Source organism: Giraffa tippelskirchi, chromosome 4, assembly GCF_054371585.1.
Source record: "Giraffa tippelskirchi isolate mGirTip1 chromosome 4, T2T-mGirTip1v1.2.pri, whole genome shotgun sequence".
Classification (NCBI taxonomy): domain Eukaryota; kingdom Metazoa; phylum Chordata; class Mammalia; order Artiodactyla; family Giraffidae; genus Giraffa; species Giraffa tippelskirchi.
The window spans coordinates 192840966-192863290 of record NC_137278.1 but is presented as its reverse complement, the minus strand read 5'-3'; the positions used below and the strand labels follow the sequence as shown (position 1 = coordinate 192863290).

Sequence of the window (22325 nt, the reverse complement as noted above, 5' to 3'; positions counted from 1 at the left end):
TCAAAAGATTGAATTACATGTTTTCTGATAATGTGCCTTCCAAATTTTAAAATTTTTAAAAATTAAAAAAAAATTGCTATGCCTATTTATTAGCTATTTTTGTGTTTCTAGTCTGTTTATAAAAGTCTTTTTTAGTTTTTCTTCAAAGTGAGTACCTGATATTCTGTTAGATACTAAACACATTTAATGCTCAACTTCATGAGATTTGAAATGCAGATCTTCTTAAACTTCTTCCAGATTAGAAATATGTTAGTTAATGAATTTTTGTTTACGTATTTTCCAAATTTTTCCACCACTAAAATTGGAGTAAAATGTCAAATGAGAAAATAGGAAAAAAATTAATTGATAACAGATTCAGTTGTTGGTTCTTAGACTAAAGCAATAAACAAGACAAACTTCTTATAATTCTGATCAAGGGGGAAAAAAACAGAAAACAAGGCAAACTTCAGAAATGAAACAGGTAGATAACATAAATGCTTAGATTTTTAAAAGAATAGGAGGGTGAGGGAGGGGAAATTGAAGGAATGTGGTCAAAAAGTTCAAACTTCCAGTTAAATAGGTACTAGAGATGTAATGTAGAACATGATGAATATAATTAGCGTTATATATAATATATGGGAAAGTTGTTAAGAGAGTAAATACTAAGAATTCTCATCACACAGATAAAAATTCTTTTACTTTTTTTATTTTCGACCATTTCTAGCAATGATAGGTGCTGAGTAAACTTCTGTGTTAATCACTTCATAATATATGTAAGTCAAACCATCATGTTGTACACCTTAAACTTGGGCAGTGATGGGAGTAGGGCATATCTAACCACACAGATATAGTTAGTTAAACTTTGACAAAGGCAATTGCATGGAGAAAAGATAGTCTTTCCATCAAATGGTTCCAAAACAAATGGATGTCCACATAGCAAAAATGAACACTGATACATATATTACACTTTATACAAACAATAACTCAAAATAGGCTATAGACCTAAATGTAAAACATAAACTATGAGTCTTCTTTAATAAACTTGTAGAAATCTCTGTGACTTTAGATTAGAAAAAGATTTCTTATATACGACACCAAAAGCATAACGAATTTTTTAAAATTGTTAAATAGAGATTTGTTAATATTAAAAAAAAAAAAAAACTTTTGCTGAGGGCACAGAAGAATAGAGCTTAAAAGCTAAAAAGAGTTTGTTTTATTCTCATTTGAATAAAACAGAATTCAACAACACATTAAAATGATCATACACCATGATCAAGTCAGCTTTGTCCCCGGGGTGCAAGGATTCTTCAGTATACATAAGTCAATCCATGTAATACACCACATTAACAAATTGAAAGATAAAAACCATATGATAATTTCAACAGATGCAGAAAAAGCTTTCAACAAAATTCAGCATCCATTTATGATACAGTGAAGTCGCTCAGTCGTGTCCAACTCTTTGCAACCCCATGGACTGTAGCCTACCAGGCTCCTCCATCCATGGGATTTTTCAGCCAAGAATACTGGAGTGGGTTGCCATTTCTTTCTCCAGGAGACCTTCATGACCCAGGGATTGAACCTGGGTCTCCCACATTGTAGGCAGACGCTTTACTGCCTGAGCCATAAAAACTCTTCAAAAAATGGGCATAGAAGGAATCTACCTCAACTTAATAAAGGCCATATGTGATAAACTGACAACAAACATTATTCTCAGTGGTGAAAAGCTCAAAGCACTCCCTGTAAAATGAGGAACAAGAGAAGGGTGCCCACTCTCACCACTATTATTCTACATAATTTTGGAAGTCCTGGCTATGGCAGAGAAGAAAAAGAAATAGAAAGAATCCAGATTGGAAAAGAAGAAAACTCTCATTGTTTGCAGATGATATGATACTATATATAGAACACTCTAAAGATACCATCAGAAAATTACCAGAGCTAATCAATGAATTTAGCAAAGTTGGAGGATACAAAATCAATACATAGAAATCACTTGCATTCCTATATACTAACAATGAAAAATCAGAAAGAGAAATTAAGGAATCAATCCCATTGCAACAAAAAGAATAAAATGCTTAGATTGCTTTGGCTATTTGGGATCTTTTGTGACCTCGAATAAACCCACCTAAGGAGACAAAGAAGTTGTACACAGAAAGCTAAGATACCAAAGAAAGAAATCAAAGATGACATAAACAGATGGAGAGATATTCTGTGTTCCTGGGTTGGAAAAATCAATATTGTGAAAATGACTGTGTTACCAAATGCAGTCTACAGATTCAATGCGATCCCTATCAAATTACCAATGGCATTTTTCACAGAACTAGAATGAGAAAAATCTCACAATTCATATAGAAACACAAAAGACCCCGAATAGCCAAAGCAGTCTTGAAAAGGAAGAATGGAGCTGGAGGAATCAACCTTCCCTGACTTCAGACTATACTACAGGGTTACTGTCATCAAGACAGTGTGGTACTGGCACAAAAACAGAAATATAGACCAATGGAACAAGATAAACCCACACACTTATAGTTACCTTATTTTTTATAAGTTCAGTTCAGTCTCTTGGTCATGTCCTACTCTTTGTGACCCCATGGACTGCAGCATGCCAGGCTTCCCTGTCTCCATCAGAGGCAAGAAAATACAATGGAGCAAAGATAATCTCTTCAATACATGCTGCTGGGAAAACTGGACAGCTACGTGTAAAAGAATGAAATTAGAACACTTCCTAACACCACACACAAGGATAAGTTCAAAATGTATTAAAGACCTAAATGTAAGACCAGAAACTATAAAACTCTTAGAAGAAACTATAAAGCAGAACACTTTATGACATAAATCACAGCAAGATCCTCTATGACCCACCTCCTAGAGTAATGGAAATAAAAACAAGAATAAACAAGTGGAGCCTAATTAAACTTTAAAGTTTTGCACAGCAAAGGAAAGCATAAACAAGATGAAAAGGCAACCCTCAGAATGGGAGAAAATAATAGCAAATGAAGCAACTGACAAAGGATTAATTTCCAAAGTATACAATTCAATACCGAAAAACAACCCAATTGAAAAGTGGAAAAAAGACCTAAACAGACATTTCTCCAAAGAAGACATATAGATGGCTAATAAACACATGAAAATATACTCAACATTGCTCATTATTAGAGAAAGGCAAATCAAAACTACAATGAGATATCACCTCACATTGGTCAGAATGGCCCTCATCAAAAACTCTACAAATAATAAATACTGGAGAGGGTGTGAAGAAAAGGGAACCCTCTTGCATTGTTGGTGAAAATGTAAACTGATACAGCCACTAGGGAAGAGAGTATAGCGATCCCTTTAAAAACTAGGAATTAAAAAAAAAAAAAACAGCAAAAAACTAGGAATAAAACCACCATATGACCCAGCAATGCCATTACTAAGCATATACTCTGAGGAAACCAAACTTGAAAAGGACACATATTCCCCAAAATTCATTGCAGCACTATTTATGATAGCTAGGACATGGAGGCACGTCAGGGTGGGGAAAAGGAGAGTTGCGATGTGTGGAGAGAGAAACATGGGAACACATATATTACCATACGTGACATAAATAGCCAATGGAAATTTGCTGTATGACTCAGGGAACTCAACCGGGTCTCTGTAACAACTTAGATAGATGGGATAGAGTTGGGGTGGGGGAGGTTCAAGAGGGAGAGGACATAGGTATACCTACAGCTGATTCATGTTAATGTTTGGCAGAAACCAACGCAATATTGTCAAGCAATTATCCTTCAATTAAAAATATATTTAATTGTAAACAAAAAAAATTAAAAATAAATAAATTAGTACATTGCAGTAATGTTTAACCACAGGAAAGATCCATCAGTGTATAAATAGGATATCTTCATAGTCTCAAAATATGTCCTACAAATATTGAATATTTATAACAGGAACAATAGTAAAGAGTCCTAGTAGATATCACCTTAGCCAAGAAATTAAGGTTAACATGACAAATAATACATATTTTTAGTAACTTTATCTATTTAATTTTGGCTGTGCTGGGTCTTTACTGCTGCAAGGGCTTTTCTCTAATTGCAGCAATCGGGGGCTACTCTCCAGTTGTGGTGCACGGGCTTCTCATCGCAGTGGTTTCCCAGAGCATGAGCTCTAGGGAACTCAGGCTCAGTAGTTGTGGCTCCCCAGCTCTAGAGCACAGGCTCAGTAGTTGTGGCGCATGGGCTTAGTTGCTCTGGGGCATGTGGGATCTTCTCGGATCAGGGATCGAACCCAAGTCTCCTGCATTGGCAGGTGGATTCTTTACCACTGAGCCACTAGGGAAGCCCCAATAATACATATTGACATAATGTACCCCTGATATGATGCACTAAGAAAAGCACATCAGCCTATGGCACCTTCCAAATAAGGGACAACCTCAATCCAGTCATAAACATATATCAGAAAACCCCATATTGAGAAACACTCTACAAAGTAACTGATCAGTACCCTGTCATGTCAAGGACATGAGAGGCAAGAAAGACCAAGGAATACATTGGAAGAGCCTAATCAAGGAGCCACGATGACTAAGCGCAACGTGGAATCCTGAAGGAGGTCCTGGGACAGAAAAGGGACATCTGTGGAAAAATCTGGAGAAAAATCCAAGTAAGTTCTGTACTTTACTTTAGTAACATTGAGCTGAAGTTAATTTCTAATATTACTTTACTTTAGTAACATTGAGCTGAAGTTAATTTCTCACTGTTGATAAATAGTCGTTGGTTATTTAAGATGCTAATACAAGGGGAAGCTGGGTGAAGAGTATACAAGAACTCTTTATACTAATTTTTCAACTTTCCTGTAAGGCTAAAATAATGTAATCTTTGTTTAAAATGCCGTTTAAAAATTAAAACAAAAAGGAATAGGATAACATTATGTAAAATGCTGTCTTGATATAAAATTTTCAATGAAATTGACATTATTGCAAGATAATGTAATTTACCAAATTTAACTCAAAAAGCTTAGGAAAAGTTGAATAGAAAATAAACATGAAAGAAATGGAAGTTATAAGAAAACAACTGCAGCAACCTATCACTATAACCTCCAACATCAATGGACATAGCATATTTTAGTATCAAACTTTTTATATCATTAAAAACATAATTCTGGGACTTCTCTGGTGGTCCAGTGGTTGAGACTTCACCTTCCAATCAAGGAAGTGTAACAAATTCAATGAAGATTTTTTAAATGGTACACATTTAAAAGGAAAACTTTTAAAAAACATAATTATTCTATAACTTATTCCAAAATAAGATTAGCAAGTTTCTAAATTCACCCTGTGAGGTTCACAAAACAAAACACATACCTGCAAAAATATTTCACTAGGAAAACTTCTCAGTAATATCTAAACATCAACACTGAACATCAATGCTAGAAAAATAATACATCATGTTGAAAGAGGATTGCAGGGTGGTTCAGTACTAGGAGAAGGACCCTCTCCCCACTACTGATGGCCTCAAAATTTTTACTGAGAAGTTCAAGAAAAATCAGAAAAGACTCTTTCACCTTAACAACCACCAAGTTGACTAGCCCACAGTCAGTTCTAGCTCTGTTCACTGGCTTCTCTCCCATTGCAGTTGAAGCCTTCTTCCTCCTTCTACTTCTACTCTGAATTTCAACCCGTACTGGCTAGTCAAGGGTTTTGCTGCTGCAATTATGTCCCTTTTCTCCCCCTGCATCTTCGATTTCTACTTTTCTACAGGACCAGTCCAATCAACACAAACCCATTGTAACATCTCCCATTTTTACAAACCTCTCCCTAGACCCTTAATTTAGCCTCTCCATCTACCACACTGTGTGCCTGCCATCTTTATTGCAAAATTCCTTGAAAAATATGTCTAAAGTTAGTGCCCCAACTTTCTCACCTCCCATTTTTGTCTTCCAACCATTCCATTGTTGTTGTTGTTTAGTCATTCGGTTGCGTCCAACTCTGCAACCCTATGGACTATAGCCCACCAGGGTTCTCTGTTCATGAGATTTCCCAGGTAAAAATACTGGACTGGGTTGCCATTTCCTACTCCAGTTGATAGAAACTTGTGTACTCACCATTTTCTTTTTTTTAATGGTTATCTGTGACCTGCATTCTACTAAATTCAATGGTTGGTTCTCAGGCCTCATCTCACCTAACTCAGCAATTTGGCAACATTGATCATACCCTTCTTTAAGGAACACTTTTGTAACAGCACCGGTGACTTCATGCTCTCTTCTAGGTTTTCTCCTACCCCACTCCTTACCTCCTACAGTCACAACCTCATTCTTGCCTAACTTTTCTCCAGTTTAGTAAATAGCATCTACATTCACATATTTGCTGAAGTTAACTAGGAACCATTCTTGACTCCTCTTTTCCTCACACATCGCATTACATCTATTATTTAGAAATTCTGCCTTCAAAATAAACCTGAAATACAACCATTCTCCATCACTTTCATTGCTATTTTCCCATCTAAGCAAGAAGTGTCTCTAGCTTACTTGCATAGCCATTCCACTCTTGCTCCAAAAGTCAGTTCTCCACCCCAGACTCTTCTGTCCATGGAATTCTCCAGGCAAGAATACTGGAGTAGGTAGTCATTTCTTTCTCCAGGGGATCTTCCCCAGCCAGAAATCAAACCCAGGTCTCCTGCATTGCAGGCAGATTCTTTACCATCTGAGCCACCAGGGAAGCCCACCAGTCATTTTAAGTTCACATTACTCTTCCATTTCAAAATTTCCAATGGATTGCCACCATTTTATCCCATCAGAAAAAAAAAAATCCAAGTTTGTTACTATGGTCAGCACCCAACTGTCTCTGAATTTTCTGAGTTCTCTACCTAATTCTGTGCTCCATTCTAGACCCACTGATCTTCCTGGCATTTATCCAAAATTCCAAGCTTGTTCCTTTGTCAATCATGCGTCCTCACTTTGTTCAAATCTGCTCAAATTTCACCATTTTAAATCCTTGTTTGAATACACAAAAACCATTCATTTCATTACCTACTTTAAAGAAGTTTTTTTTCTTCTGATAGGTTTTTTAAAGACATAATTTTGGGGGGCAATTCTATGTTTATAACAAAATTAAGAGGAAGGTAAGGAAATTTCCCATGGACTTGTGCCCCAGCACATGCATAGCTTTCCCATTATCAATGTCACTCACAAGAGTGGTATATTTATTACAATTAATAGGTACTTCCCTGGTAGTCCAGTGGTTAAGAATTCACCTTGTAATGCAGAGGACACAGGTCAATCTTTGGTCCAAGAACTAAGATTCCACATGCCACAGGGCAAGCTTGTGCTTGGCAACTACTAAGCCTTCATACCACAACTACAGTCTGTATTCCACACGGAAAGATCCCACATGATACAATGAAGATCCCACAGGCCGCAACTAAGACCCAATGCAGCCAAGTAAATAAGCAAATATTAAAAATACATTAATTAAATTTTTTTTTTTGATATTAGATCAGATTTTTTTTTTTTTATAAATTTATTTATTTTAGTTGGGGGCTAATTACTTTACAATATTGTAATAGTTTTTGCCATACATTGACATGAATCAGCCATGGGTTTACATGTGTTCCCCTTCCTGGACCCCCCAAAATACATTAATTAAATTTAAAAAAATACAATTGATCCCATATTGACACATCATAATCATCCAAAGTTCATACTTCACCTTCAGGTTCACTCTTGGTGTTGTCCATTCTGTGGGTTTGAACAAATGGATAATAACATACATATCTATCTTTATAATATTATATAGAGCATTTTTGCTGTCCTAAAAATCCTTTGTTCTCTGCCTATTCATCTCCCTCTCTACCCTTGCTTCCCTGGAAACCACTGATCTTCTTATTGTCGCCATAATTTTGCCTTCTCTAGAATGTCATATAATTGGAATCATACAGAACGTAGCCTTTTCAATCATACAGAACATTGACTTACTTCACTTAGTAACATGCATTTAAATTTCCTCAATGTTTTTTCATTCCTTAGTAGGTAGTTTCTTTTTGGCTCTGAATAATATCTCATTATCTGAAAATACCAGTTTATTTATCCAATCACCTGCTAAAAGACATCTTAGTTGCTTCCAAATTTTGGCAGTTATGAATAAAGCTGCTATAAACATCCATGCACAGGGTTTGTGTGCAAACAAACTTTCAACTCCTTTGGGGCAGTACCAAGGAATATGACTGTTGGATCATATGGCAGGAGTTTAGTTTTATAAGGAGCTGCCAGACAGTCATCCAAAGTGTTTGTACCATTTTGAATTGCCACCAGCAGTAACCGGAGATTTCCTGTTGCTCTGCATCCTCACCGGCCCTTGGTTTGTCAGTGTTCTGACAAACTACATCCTAATGGGTATGTAGTGATATCTCACTGCTGTTTTAAATTACATTTTCCTGATTACATGTGATATGGAGGATCTTGTCATATGCTTGTGGCCATCAATTTTCTTTGCTGAGTTGCATGCTATGGTCTTTGGTTCATTTTTAATCAAGTTGTTGCTTTCTTATTGTTGAGCTTTAAGAATTCCTTGTGTATTTTGGATAATGCTCCTTTATCAGATGTGTCTTTTGCAAATGTTTCTCCCAATCTATGACTCCTCTTCCAACTCTCTTGACTTTCTCTTTTCAGGGCAAAGGTTTTTAATTTTAAAGAATCCAGCTTATTAACTATTTCTTTCATGCATTTTATTTTTGATGTGACATCTAAAAAGGCATGCTTTAAAAAAAATTAAAATAGTCATCACTGGCAGATAGCTAGCATCCAAGATCCCCATCTCTTTGTAGTCACCCTCTTGTGTAATTCCCTACCGTATCACACCAGGATCAGCCTGTGTGACTAATAGAATATGGCAGAGATGGTGGTATGTCCCTTGTAAGACTGAGCTATAAAGGACATTGTGGCTTCACCAAGGTCACTCTTTCTTGCCCTTCAGTCCTGTCTGTCTGTCTGTCTCTCTCTCTCTCTCTCATCAGTTGCTTTGGGAGAAGCCAGAGCCTGAGCCCTGTGGAGAAGACCCATATTTTACAAGTGAGTCCCTTGGAGGTTCCCTCATTTGGTTTCACAGAAGGGAAAGCACAAGAGGGGAAAAGAAGAAAAAATTCTCATACCTTCAACACTTCCCACTTGACTTCTTATCTTTTTCTTTCTTTTTTCTTTTCTTTTTTTTTTGTTATTGTTGTGGCACTGGGTCTTCATAGCAGCATGCAGGCTCTCTAGCTGTGGCATGGGCCTAGTTGCTTTGTCACATGTGGAATCTTAGTTCCCCAACCAGGGATTGAACCCACGTTCCCTGCATTGGAATGTGGATTTTCAACCACTGGACCACCAGGGAAGTCCCCTACCTGACTTCTGATAACATCTTCACCGTCCCCAAATTGTTTCTAACCTGGACTGAGGTGGGGTGAATGACAAGGGTGGGTCTGCTTCCTCACAGTAAGCCCTGCACTGAGGTGTCAAGCTTCAGGTATTAAAGAGTCTTTGGTGCGCGCGCGCGTGTGTGTGTGTGTGTGTGTGTGTGTGTGTGTGTGTGCGCGCGCGCGCGTGCGCGCTCCTCCAAGGGATCTTCCCGATCCAAGGATAGAACCCACGGCTCCTGCAACTCCTGCGTTGGCAGGCGGATTCTTTACCACTGTGCCACCTGGGAAGACCAAAAGAGTCTTTGGTAGTGACTATTTTTAGAATGAGAAAGATTTCGTTTATAAGTGTATCCTATAATCACCAAGGTAAACTCTATACCGTAACTGAAATCACCTGTTAATTACACTTACAGTTTCTTCCTTGAAAACCTTTTTGTTTTCCTGGAGTTAATAATTATCTTTTTCTTCATTTGCTTGGTTTTCTATAACATCTAAGTCTTCCTGCACCTGTCAGCACACCCATAAAAATCTCTCTCAACACAATTTTCCTCACCTTCAAACATATCAGATAATTTGCTTTTGTCCTGGAAATTCCCTTTTCTCCTTCTTAAGTAGGATGATGTACATCCTGAGTTAAAGCCTTTCTCTTTCTTGGTTTTCTTCTTTGTTGGGTGAAATACATCCTACCATATCTTTTTACAAATGAGTGCACGAGGGGCAAAGTATTTTGAGACTTTTATGTCTGAGAATGACTTTACTCTAGCCTCATGCTCAATTCATAATTTGACTGGATATAAGATTCTAGGTTAAAATTATTTTTAGTCAGAAGTGTTACAGGACAAATCCCTGAATTCCCACTGTTTTTCCACTATCATTCTGATTCTCAACTCTTTGCATATGACTGCTTTTCTCACTGAGAACTTCAGTATCATCTTTTTATCCCTAAAATTTAATTGGATATAAATTGGTAGATGTGGATATTTTTTCCATTTATTGTGCTGGGCACTCAGTATTCCAAGATGGTCTCCTGTCCTGCGGTCTGCACTTCAGAAGGAGTCCCATGCAAACACCAAAACAAACGCATTATTTTTTCCTTTCACTCTCATTAGAAAATATTTTTAAAGTTCAGCAAGTAAATTTAAAAATAAGAATTGTGAGAGAGGAGCACAAATTGAACATGGGGCCCCCAAGGCCTGAGTATGCAGGATTGAGCATGTGTTAAGGTTCAGAATAAGTGCACATCTTCTGTCCTGGTACATTAGGCAATAACAGAAAAAAAAAATTACTTTTGCATAAACTTAGTCACCTCAAATCAACCAAAAACACATCCAGGTAGACAGGTTCACCCACCTCCCCTCCATTGTAACTACACTCCCAGTCTCCCCTGTGCTCAGTGGTATATTTAGGAGAGATGCTTAAAAATTCCTGGAAACCCTTTTCCAGAACTGAGGCAAGAGGAAGGGAAACCTGTCCAGCAAGTTCCCACAGGAGCTTGACCAGGTCAGTCCTGGGCCTGACCTGCCTTCAACCTGCTGTCCCAGCAGACACCCTTCCCCAACCCGCCTGGGCTTGCAGGGACGATCCAAGGGAGCTCATGGCTCACTTGGTCTCTAGGCTTGGTCGAAAGGACAGTTTCCAAGGAATAGGCTTTGAGAGTCAGACTGCATAGGAAACACAACCTGAACCCAGGGTCTAACTTGGCTTGTAACTTGTGAATATTCAGAGTTATGGATGCAGGCCTCCATTTGTATTCCCGCACTGGATTCTGCAATGTTAAGTCTAAGCCTGTGGATAATAATTGGACAGTTTCAGCATGGAGGAACATCCTTAAGTTCTTGAAAATGTATTACACCGCTTCACTTAACATTTCTTTCCCACTGTATTCTATTTTCTCTGAAATTTATGTTAGTTGAATTTTTTCTCACCTGTTGACCATCTCTTTGAATTTCTGTTCTATTTTAATGAAGAAGTTCTTTAACTTCATGTTCCATTTAACTCATCATCAATTGTATTTACAAGGGCCAATATTTCTTTTCATCTTCTGGTTGATTATTTAATAGCATCCCATTCTTGTTTCAAGGATGCAGTCTGTATTTTTGTCTCTCAGAATATATTAATTACAGTTTCTTAAAGGTTTCTTCTACTCCTCATATTGTCTATTTCCTCTGAATTCTTTTGCTCTTTCTTTACTTGAGCTTCATTTGATAGAGCTTTTCCTCAGATGTCTGGTGATTCTTTGTTTTCTGTTCACACATCAGAGCTAGATACTAAGAGGATCAGAAAACTCTATGTGCATGAAAAAAATTTTTGTAGAATCTTGTGCCTCACAGTAGGATGGTTGAATGGCATGATAGCTATTTTGTTGAGACTTATCTCCAGGTGCTGTCTCTCAGACAGCCCTGAATCTTCAGAAGAATCTTCCTGTCTTCTGCTTGGGAAGCATAATCCTCATACCGGTGCTTTGGAGTTGGCCAGAGGTTGGACATCTCTCCACTTATGATAATTTTTATTTATTTGTAAAGGATTTTTTTTATATGCTTAGTCACTCAGTCATGTCTGACTCTTTGTGACCCCATGAACAGTAGCCCACCAGGCTCCTCTGCCCATGGGATTCTCCAGGCAAGAATACTGGAGTGGGTTGCCATTTCCTTCTCCATTTTTTGATGTAGACCATTTTTAAAGTCTTTATGGAGTTTGTTACAATATTGCTTCTGTTTTCTGTTTTGACTTTTTGGCCCTGAGGCATGTGGGATCTTTGCTCCCCAGCCAGAGATCAAACCCATACCCTGTGCGTTGGAAAGTCAAGTCTTAACCACTTGGGACCACCAGGGACATCCTATCTCCATTTATTTTGTAGGCGTTCCTTGACTGTCCAGTTTTTGAATAGAATTTCACTTGTATTTTCTAATGTAACAGTTGTCCCCAAGTCTAGTGCCTCTCTGATTCAGTTTTCCTATAGAATAAACCTACTCTCTCCATGGCAATAAGAGAGGATATGAACCTGTTTCCTACCACCTGTCTCCCCACCATCATCACTCCTCCTCTAATCTAATCTCACCAGGGTTCTGTAAGACCATCGGCTTACTTTTACTTGGTACAACTGTTCCCACCCTCAGATGTGCACAGCTAATGGATTGATAGCTTTCTCCTTTCTGGTATATCACTAGCCAATCTGCCAGTTTCCCATCTGTGTGTATATATATATATTTACAGTCTGTATATATTATGGCTTTTAATTGTACTATATGTTTTATCAAAGATGATATTTGCATTTCTGTTTCTTTACCTGCTGTTTTTGTTTAGGCTTTGAGAAAAAAAGGATAGGAAATGTTTTACTATTAACCTATAAGTCACTGTCAGCTATATTTTAGGAAAGTGGTTGACCAATAGGCTAAGAAAGCGAAGCAAAATGGCTGCCTGCCAAAGGCTTATAAACCAAGGCTCCTGTTCCCATCCTTCCACTCAAACAGCTCACACCAGGGTAACCAGTGACTTCCAAGTTGCTGAAGTCAATGGACATTTTTCAGTCATTATCTTAACTTGCTTCTCAGGAGCAATAGGACATTTTGTCCTATTTAAACACTCTTTCCTTTGGCTCTGTGATGCTGTATATACCTGTTTCATATCTAACTCTCTGACTGCTCTTCTTACTTCTATCATTTATCAAATATTTATTTAATATTTATCAAATATTTCTTGAGTCCCTCCTATACACCAGCTATTTTACTAGGAGTTTAGGATGTAATGATGAATACAAAATCCTGATTCCCACTATCTAGGAGTTAAGCTTTGCGTGTCCTTTGCAGATGCATCTGCTTACATTTAGCCATGAAATTATGAAATTCCTCTAGTTTTGTTTTAGATTCTTTTCTCCTTATATACTATCATCTTAGAAATTTTCATCCTTTAAAAGAAAACAGTGACAGGTATGTTAATCAACTTCATTGTGGTAATCATTTCACTATGCATGTGTATATCAAATCCTCGTACCATACACTTTAATTCTATACAATTTTTTTTATGGAACATTTTACAAACTTTTGTGTCATTCTTGCCCAATGAATATGTTAAATTACACAGCAAAGGGAGGAATAAAGGTCACTAATCAATTGACCTTGAAATAGAGATTTTCCTAGATTATCCAGGTGGGGCTCAGATGTGGAAGACAAGGGGCAGCATGGTAGGTGTTGGTGACTCTGTGATATATTGTGAGAATCAGTCAACTTTTGCTGGCTTCAAAGACATAAGAATGCTATGGAAAGTGGGAAAGGAAATTGATTCTTCCAGAAAGTCTCCAGAAAGGAACTCAGCCCTGCCAACACATTGTCTTAAACTCAGTGAGATACCTTTCAGAATTGTGAGCTACAAAACTATAAAATAAGAGATTTATATATAATTTTAGTCTACTACGTTTGTGGTAATTTGTTATACAAGGAATAGAAACACCAATATATTTTCCATAGGCTCATTTCATACTTTGCTGTAGCCAGAAAGAGTTAGTGTCTGGTTACAGAGTCCCTTGGACAGCAAAAAGATCAAACCAGTCAATCCTAAAGGAAATCAGCCCTGAATATTCATTGGAAGGACTGATGCTGGAGTTGAAGCTCCAATACTTTGGCCACCTGATGTGAAGAGCCGACTCATTGGAAAAGACCCTAATGCTGGGAAAGATTGAGGATGGCAGAGAAGGGGACAACAGGGAATGAGATGGTTGGATGACATCATCGACTCAATGGACATGAGTTTGAGCAAACTGGGAGACAGTGAAGGACAGAAAATTCTGGCGTGCTGCAGTCCATGGGGTTGCAAAGAGTTGGACACGACTCAGCAACTAAACAACATAAAGTATGTATCAGAGAGGAATAAAATGACTATTGGTATGAAAACAAGGCAACTAAGCAATATGTTGCCTTGTAAAATAACATCCCTACTCAGAATTCAGTCAGTGCAGATGAACATTTATTGAGCCTGTTTTAAATGGGACATGTTTGAGAGATGCCTTTCTTCTGTCTGTGTATTGTCAATCCCTGCCACTCTGTTTATCCTCAAGTGGGTACATTCCGTGTCTCACTAGTCTTTTATAATTATCCAAGCTCCTATGATGGGATGGAAGTCTTGTTCAAAGGCTCAGAACCTTCTTGGAAAGTTGTGGTTAATAGAGCAACAGTCACAGGTATGAGAATCTGCTTCATTTTCTAAACTGAAAAACAAACAAAAACAAAAAAACATGAGTTCCCAAGAGACGAGAACCTAGTGTTCAAAAGATCAGGCTCATCTTTCCAGTTTCCCACTGTGACCATGGGCATGTGACTTAATTTCTTTAAGGTGTAAATTCCTTATTCTCCCTCCTCTTCTTTGAGCCTTAAGCAATATACCTGCATACCATTCAGGTTTACATTTTACTACATGAAGAAATCACTTTAGAAATTTCCCAAAAAGCCAGGAGTGAGGCAGAGTATTAAAACAGGGACCTCTTAATTCAGAGCTTCTGGGTTTTATGACTTTTCATTGAATTACATATATTTATAAATCAGAAAATCTGATGCCTTTTCCTCAGGCTTTCCCTTAAAAACATTCCATGGATTGGACTGGAATCCTTATATTAGAGAGACAGGAAATCTTGGAAAACTCAGAGGAGAGAACTTGTTTATCCTATGCCTATTCGATGACTGAAAATCCAGACAGTTAGACTTGGAAGGTAAACCTCAGAGAGGGAAGAAGCTGTCTTTCATCTCCATATTAAAATTATAGCTGATCTCGACATCTTGAAAGTTTTAAGTTGGAATCCTTTCCAAGTGGATTAATACCAGCATTGAAAATGGTATGAAATTCCTAATAAGATATCGGAGACAAGAGAGAAGAAACTTACCAAAAACTGCTGCATTGGACTTGTTCCTTCCCGTGGAGATACTGGGTCATCTGTAATTAGGAAATAGTTTTTATTCACTTCCAGTAAATATCATTCAGAGTGTATCTGTCATTCAGCTCACAGCCCCAAGTAGCCCCCTAGGAAATGTAGGACTCCACTGAGAATGGCAGCAAAACCTCCCTCCTCCTAACTGCCGAGTCACTCTGCCTACAGTCCTACCGGTGGAAATGAAGCACAAGAGCACTTCATGAGAAAGATTTGGTTAAAGGGCTGGTCTTCACTGACACTTAGAAGTCCCTGAGAGTCGCACATGACTGGCCATACCTTCATGTGAAGAACCATATTCTCTCTTCTCCCCCCAAAGTGGATTCAGCTAGTGAACATGGTGCCTGGCTGAGAAGGGTGTAGACATGGTAAGAGTACCTACCACAGTCCCACTTCTTGAGTCTGTTCTGGAGGGCCTCCCAAGAAAAAAAAATCCCTCAAAGACCAAGAAAAGCAAAAAGGAGAGGTCTTTGGACTTGCCTCATGCTTTAGTCACAGGCTCTTCAGAATAACCAGCAGTGACACCTTCTAGAAATAAAGGAGTAAATTTCCTGATTTAAAAGGTTAAAATCTCCATGGATTTTCTCTTCCTATTAAAAACCAAGGCTTCTCAATATATACATGTATCAAATACTTGTTATACACCCTAAACTTATAAAATATTTTATGGCAATTATATCAATAAAACTGGTTGGAAATTATTTAAAAAAATGTATTATAGGAAAAACAAAAACAAAAGTGCAAAGTTTATTGGTAATTGGCACAGTTAAAAGGACCTCTAGATAAACAGGCTACAGGGTCCAATACATTAGCAGAAATGACCGAATGGATCTGGGCCATAAGGCTGCTTCATACTCCTACAGTCAAACACGAGTGTTTTCCTAATATCGCATGGGATAGAGGTGGTGATGGGGATGGAGGAGGGACAAAGAATTAACTTACATTAAATTTTCAATCAATTACTACAGACTGGGTAGTTAGAGCATAGTACTCAGGTAGAGCTCCATTTTGCAAAAGATGTATACTTTACAAGGAAGATAATTAGTGGAAGAGGAAGAATTTAAAGCCAGAAAACCAATCTTTTTTAACTGGCCCTTTGGCCTCCACTAAAATACAATATCTAGATTCCTTGAACTACTATCTAAAGTACCCCATATGCTTTGAGCTGTGCTGCAATACAGTAGACCTCGATCAATGTTGGCTATTATTTAAGACATAGGAATCAGACTATTTAGAAATTTGCTTTTGCAAGTAAGAACCAAGGGTCTTTCTTAGCAAAAATTGCAGGCATTCCCTCAGACTATTGGGGTTTGTTTGTAGGGGTAGAAAGCATTGAAATCTTATGACCTCTTGGCTGAGTGGCAGGCATAAAATTGAAAAATAACGGCAGCTTAGGAGAGGGATGGACAGAGGTAGGAACACTGCTTAATTCCGAAAGCTTTTAAATCAAAATCTTCTGCTCAGTCTATATTCAAATAAGATTTACACTTAGTGTAATATTTACTTCAAAATTCTGTTTGAAATGAATTGTAATCAACTGGAAAGGAAAAAGAAAGTGTTAACCCCTTTACTGACACCACATCCATCGGCCCTACAGAGACATGAAGTAGCTTGTCCTTTTTAGCGAATCCCAGAAAGTGGGTCCCAGAGTTCAGATCAGGACAGAACTTAGAGCTGGAGCTAGGTTGATATTCAACTGGTTTCAATTCCTGGCATTCTGTGAAATACTTCCGTTTTCCTCAAGTTTCAGTGAATTTTTGACAAAATTTACTCCACCTCAAAGAACAAAGCCACAAAAATACCCCCAAATGTATAAATCATGATAGCACATTATAGCAAAGAGCTATAAACAAGGAAAGGAAGAACAGGGAGACATTCCTACATTTTTGAAGAGAGGAATCCTCACCTGTGACCTGAGTGGCTTCTTCCTTAGAGCTGAGGGTGTTTAATTCCACATTAGCAGGCAATTCTAGGAAAATAGAATGGAGGATGGGTGTGGTCACAGGTTTATGCTGGGAATCAAGTACACTGGAAAAAAGCAGGCTTTCCCTCAGAAATACAAAAGAAGGAGCCCACCAATCTCCGCCCAGGCTTCCTGTGCCAGAACCCTCACTTACCAAAAGTCTGTGTGTTCTCCAAATACACTTCAGTGGTTGTTTCTGCATCTTCAGTGAAGTCATGGTGAGTGGTCAAGTCTGATAGGCCAGTGGTTGACTCTAAGCCAATGGTTGACTGTAGGTCAGTGGTCGACTCCAGGTCAGTGGGGCCAGTAGTTGACTCTAGGCCAGAGGTTGACTCTAGCTCTGTGATTGACCCCAGGTTAGTGTGGCCAGTGGCTGACTCTAGGCCAGTGTTTGACTCCAGGTCAATGGGACCAGTGGTCGACTCTAGGCCAGTGGCTGACTGTAGGCCAGTGGTCGTCTCCAGGTCAGTGGGGCCAGTAGTCGTTTCTAGGCCAGAGGTTGACTCTAGGTCTGTGATTGACTCCAAGTTAGTGCGACCAGTGGTTGACTGTAGGCCAGTGTTTGACTCCAGGTCAGTGGGGCTAGTGGTCGACTCTAGGCCAGTGGCTGACTGTAGGCCAGTGGTCAACTCCAAGTCAGTGGGGTCAGTAGTCAACTCTAGGCCAGAGGTTGACTCTAGGTCTGTGATTGACTCCAGGTTAGTGGGGCTAGTGGTTGACTCTAGGCCAATGGTCAACTCCAAGTCAGTGGGGCCAGTTGTCGACTCTAAGCCAATTGTTGACTCTAGGCCTGTGGTTGACTCTAGGACAGTTGTCGACTCCAGGTCAGTGGGGCCAGTGGTTGACTCTAGGCCAGTGGTCAGTTCCAGGCCAGTGGTTAACTCTAGGCCGCTGGTTGACTCAAGGCCAGTGGACTCTATGTCAATGGTTGACTCTAAGTCAGCGATGAATTCTTGAGGAGGTAAGAAGAAAAAACAGCTCAAGTACTTTCTAGTGAGAATATTTCCATCTCCACGCCCTTTCATTCACAGCTAGGTCTTTTTCCAGGGAAAACATTGGACAGAAAAAGGTATATTGACTCATACTGGTCTCCCCACAAGTTTCTCTTTTACCAAATGCTAGAATGTCCAGAAGACTAACTACCAGGAGTATGCTCATAGGCTCCTACTCCTCCCTCTTTGAGGGGCTGGTTTAGGAAGGAGGATTTGATACTATGCCTCTAAATATGAATCAGTCAGACTGCAATGGAATAAAATTTAAAAAACTCTCCTATATAATTCTTTCAAGCTCCTAAAACAAAATTATCAGGACAAGGAGCAAGGACAGCATCTATTTCCAAGATGCAAAAGCAAGAATGGATTTGACTTTAAAATAGGGCCTCCTACCATTTTCATTTCAGTTCAGTTCAGTTCAGTCGCTCAGTCGTGTCTGACTCTTTGTGACCCCATGAATCGCAGCACACCAGGTCTCCCTGTTCATCACCAACTCCCGGAGTCTACCCAAACCCATGTCCATTGAGTCGGTGATGCCATCCAGCCATCTCATCCTCTGTCATCCCCTTCTCCTCCTGACCCCAAACCTTCCCAGCATTAGGGTCTTTTCCAATGAGTCAACTCTTCTCATGAGGTGGCCAAAATTAGCAGGCTATATTTAGTACTTCATTTTCCAGTCTGCCCCAGAGAATGCATAATCCAGTCACCTGGGACTTGTGAACCACAAAAGTATCATAACCTGATGAACCTACAACCTGGGCCTGCTTGGGCTGGAATGAAAGACCGCAGTCTTCATGGCTGCCTAGTCCAGCAGGTTGTGGGCAGCCTGCCAATGAGGCCAAAATCATGAGCCTTAATTTAGTCATTTGCTTTATCATTCATTCATATGCAATAAAAAATCCAGACCCAGCAGTGGATAAATTGAGAGCTACTAGAAGGAGAAGAACTGGGAGGTAGAGGGGAAAATTAGCACTTAAATGGAAATGAATGAACATCCCTCCTCTTTTTTGTGTTTTTAAAAAATTAATTTTAATTGGAGGATAATTGCTTTACAATGTTGTTTTGGCTTCTACCCTGCAACATATGAATCAGTCATAAGTATACATGTCCCCTCCCTTTTGGAGCTCTCTCCCACCCACCACCCTATCTCATTCCTATAAGTTGTCACAGAGCACCACGTTGAGCTCCCTGTGTTATACAGCAACTTCCCACTAGCTATCTATGTTACATATGGTAATATATATGTTTCAGTGCTATTCTCGCAATTCATCCTACCCTCTCCTTTCCTCACAGTGTCCACAAATCTGTTCTCTATGTCTGTGTCTCTATTCCTGCCCTGCAAATAGGTTCATCAGTATCATCTTTCTAGATTTCATATATATGCATTAATATGCATTATTTGTTTTTCTCTTTCTGACTTACTTCACTCTGTATAACAGGCTCTAGGTTCATCCACCTTACTGGAACTGACTCAAATGTGTTCCCTTTCATGGCTGTGTAATATTCCATTGTATATATAGACCAAAACTTCTTTATTCATTCATCTGTTGATGGACATCTAGGTTGTTTCCATATCTGAGCTATTGTTAATGGTGCTGCAGTGAACATTGGGGTACATGTGTTTTTTTCAATTATGGTTTTCTCAAATTTTATGCCCGGTAGTGGGATTGCTGGGTTATATGGTAGTTTTGTTCCTAGGTTTTTTTTTAAGGAATCTCCATACTATTCTCCATAGTAGCTGTGTCAATTTACATTCCCAACAACAGTGCAAGAGGGTTCCTTTAAATTTAAAAGCTTTTGCACAGCAAAGGAAAGTATAAGCAAGAGGAAAAGATAGCCCAAACAATGGGAGAAAATAATTGCAAATGAAATGACTGACAAAGATTCACCTCCAAAATATACAAGCAGCTCATGTACTTCAAGATCAGAGAAACAAACAACCTAAACAAAAAATGGGCAGAAGACCTAAATAGACATTTCCCTAAAGAAGACATACAGATGCCCAATAAACACATGAAAAAATGCTCAATATCGCTCATGTTCAGTTCAGTCTCTCAGTCGTGTCCGACTCTCTGCGACTCCATGAATCGCTCATTATTAGAGAAATGCAAATCAAACCTCTAATGAGGTATCACCTCACATTGGTTAGAAAAGCCATCATAAAAAAAAAAATCTACAGACAAAAAATTCTGAAGAGGATGAGGAGAAAAGGGAACTCTCCTTTTGAGAAATTGATCTGAGTCCAGGAAGAAATGGAGTGGCCCTCATAGTCGTCAAAAGAGACCAAAATGCAGTACATAGGTGCAATCTCAAAAACAGCAGAATGTTCTCAGTTCCTTTCCAAAGCAAACCATTCAGCATCACAGTAATCCAAATCTATGCCCCAACTACTAATGCCAAAGAAGCTGGAGTGGACCAATTCTATGAAGACCTACAAGGCTTTTTAACCTGAACCAAATGGAGTAAAGCCTCTTTTAGTACCTGATAGTGAGGGGGACCACAAGGAAACCCCAGGACCCCTTTCATCATCAACCCTAATTCCATCTAACTATCAGTCAGGTAGCCTGACTACCTATATGAGGCAGGGTCAAAACACAGCCTTAGTCTTAGCCAAGCCACTCAAATTCCCCAAGGCCTCAGAGCTCAGCCGCCCACCCCCACCTCACTTTACAAGGCCTCTGGCTCTGTTTCACACATACACACACAAATACACTCACACACACAGCGAATGGATTTTAGCCCTCTTCTCCAAAAGGCCTCCCAATGTCCACTCACCCTGAAGCAGCACAGGATAAGTCATAGCCAGAATGAAGCAGGTGGAGAGGAGAAGCGCTTGCCGGAGCATGGTGCTGGTGGTGCTGGGCAGAGAGCCCAGGAGGCTGGCAGAGGTGGGGAGGACAAGAGTGCTGGACTGCAACTCCGCAGGGCATTTATACAACCTCAGGCCCAGATCTCTGAAGTCAGCATTCCCAGGGTGGCTAGGGGAAGGAAAAAAAAAAAAAAACTTCACTCACAAAGGATGAGATTGCCCTGGAGCAAAGGAAGGAAAAGGTAAGTAGAGGGGTGAGGGGCAGAGGGAGGAAGCAAGGAGTTTGGAGGAAACCATCAATGAGATCCTTGCCCATGATGTTTGAGTCCTTTGCCCCATTCCCACCAGGGGCAGGGCTTCTTGTTCCACCAGATCGCAGACGCTCCCCTCCTGACCCAGGGCTGCAGGTGTATCCTATAGCGTGCTTCAGCCTGTGCCTTGTGCTCAGTCGTGTCTGACTCTTTGCGACCCCATGGAATGTAACCTGCCAGGCTCCTCAGTCCACCGGGATTCTCCAGGCAAGAAAACTGGAATGAGTTTCCATTTCCTTCTCCAGGGGATCTTCCCCACCCTGGGATTGAACCCATGTCTCCTGTGTCTCCTGCATTGCTGGCAGATTCCTTACCTGATGAGCCATCGGGGAAAGCTGTAGTTGGGAGCCTAAAAATGCTTTACTGAGCCCCTGAAATGCCACCGTTTGTCAGGCTACGAGACTAAGAACGGTGGTGAGAGCCTGCTGGCTACTTTGGTGATGAGTGAGAGCCCTGTGCGAACAGGCTTCTAACTCCAGCAGGTCCCTGCAAGAGAACCGTGATCAGAATGATAACTAGCGCAACTGTTATAATCACAGAAATACCTAAAATGGTAAGATTTCACATGTGCCACGGTCTCACTGGATATTCACCATGATTCTGTGAAAGAGTCACTCTTATCCTAATTTTTTTCTGGTGAGGAACCTAGAGGCTGAGACACTACATGACTCCAGATTTCACCTGAAGATACTCACGCCCTGCCTCCATTCCTTGAACATGTGGGAGCTCTTAGCTGTGAGGACTGGCTCCTGCTAATGACATTCCCAGTCCTCTAGGGGGCAGTATGAAGCTGAGAGGCATCCTTGGCTGAGCACTGACTCTAACCCTCCTCAGTCCAGTTGCTCAGTCATGTCTGACTCTTTGCGACCGCATGGACTGCAGCACGCCAGGCCTCCCTGTCCATCACCAACTCCCAGAGTTTACTCAAACTCATGTCCATTGAGTCGGTGATACCATCCAACCATCTCATCCTCTGTCATCCCCTTCTCCTCCTGCCT

At 39.8% G+C, this 22325-nt stretch overlaps 1 protein-coding gene across 2 annotated transcripts in view; it reads left to right on the top strand.

Annotated features, from left to right (window-relative positions):
- LOC145544985 (uncharacterized) overlaps positions 1 to 22325 on the top strand; it is a 52291-nt gene that overhangs the window by 14792 nt on the left and 15174 nt on the right. Inside the window, exon 4 of one of the 2 annotated variants that reach the window (XM_081588482.1) lies at positions 4470 to 4611. The gene's annotated coding sequence lies outside the window, so the exon portion shown is untranslated. Of the gene's footprint in view, positions 1 to 1508; positions 1812 to 4469; positions 4612 to 22325 lie in introns of those variants that run through there. The other variant, XM_081588483.1, reaches the window with a different exon arrangement.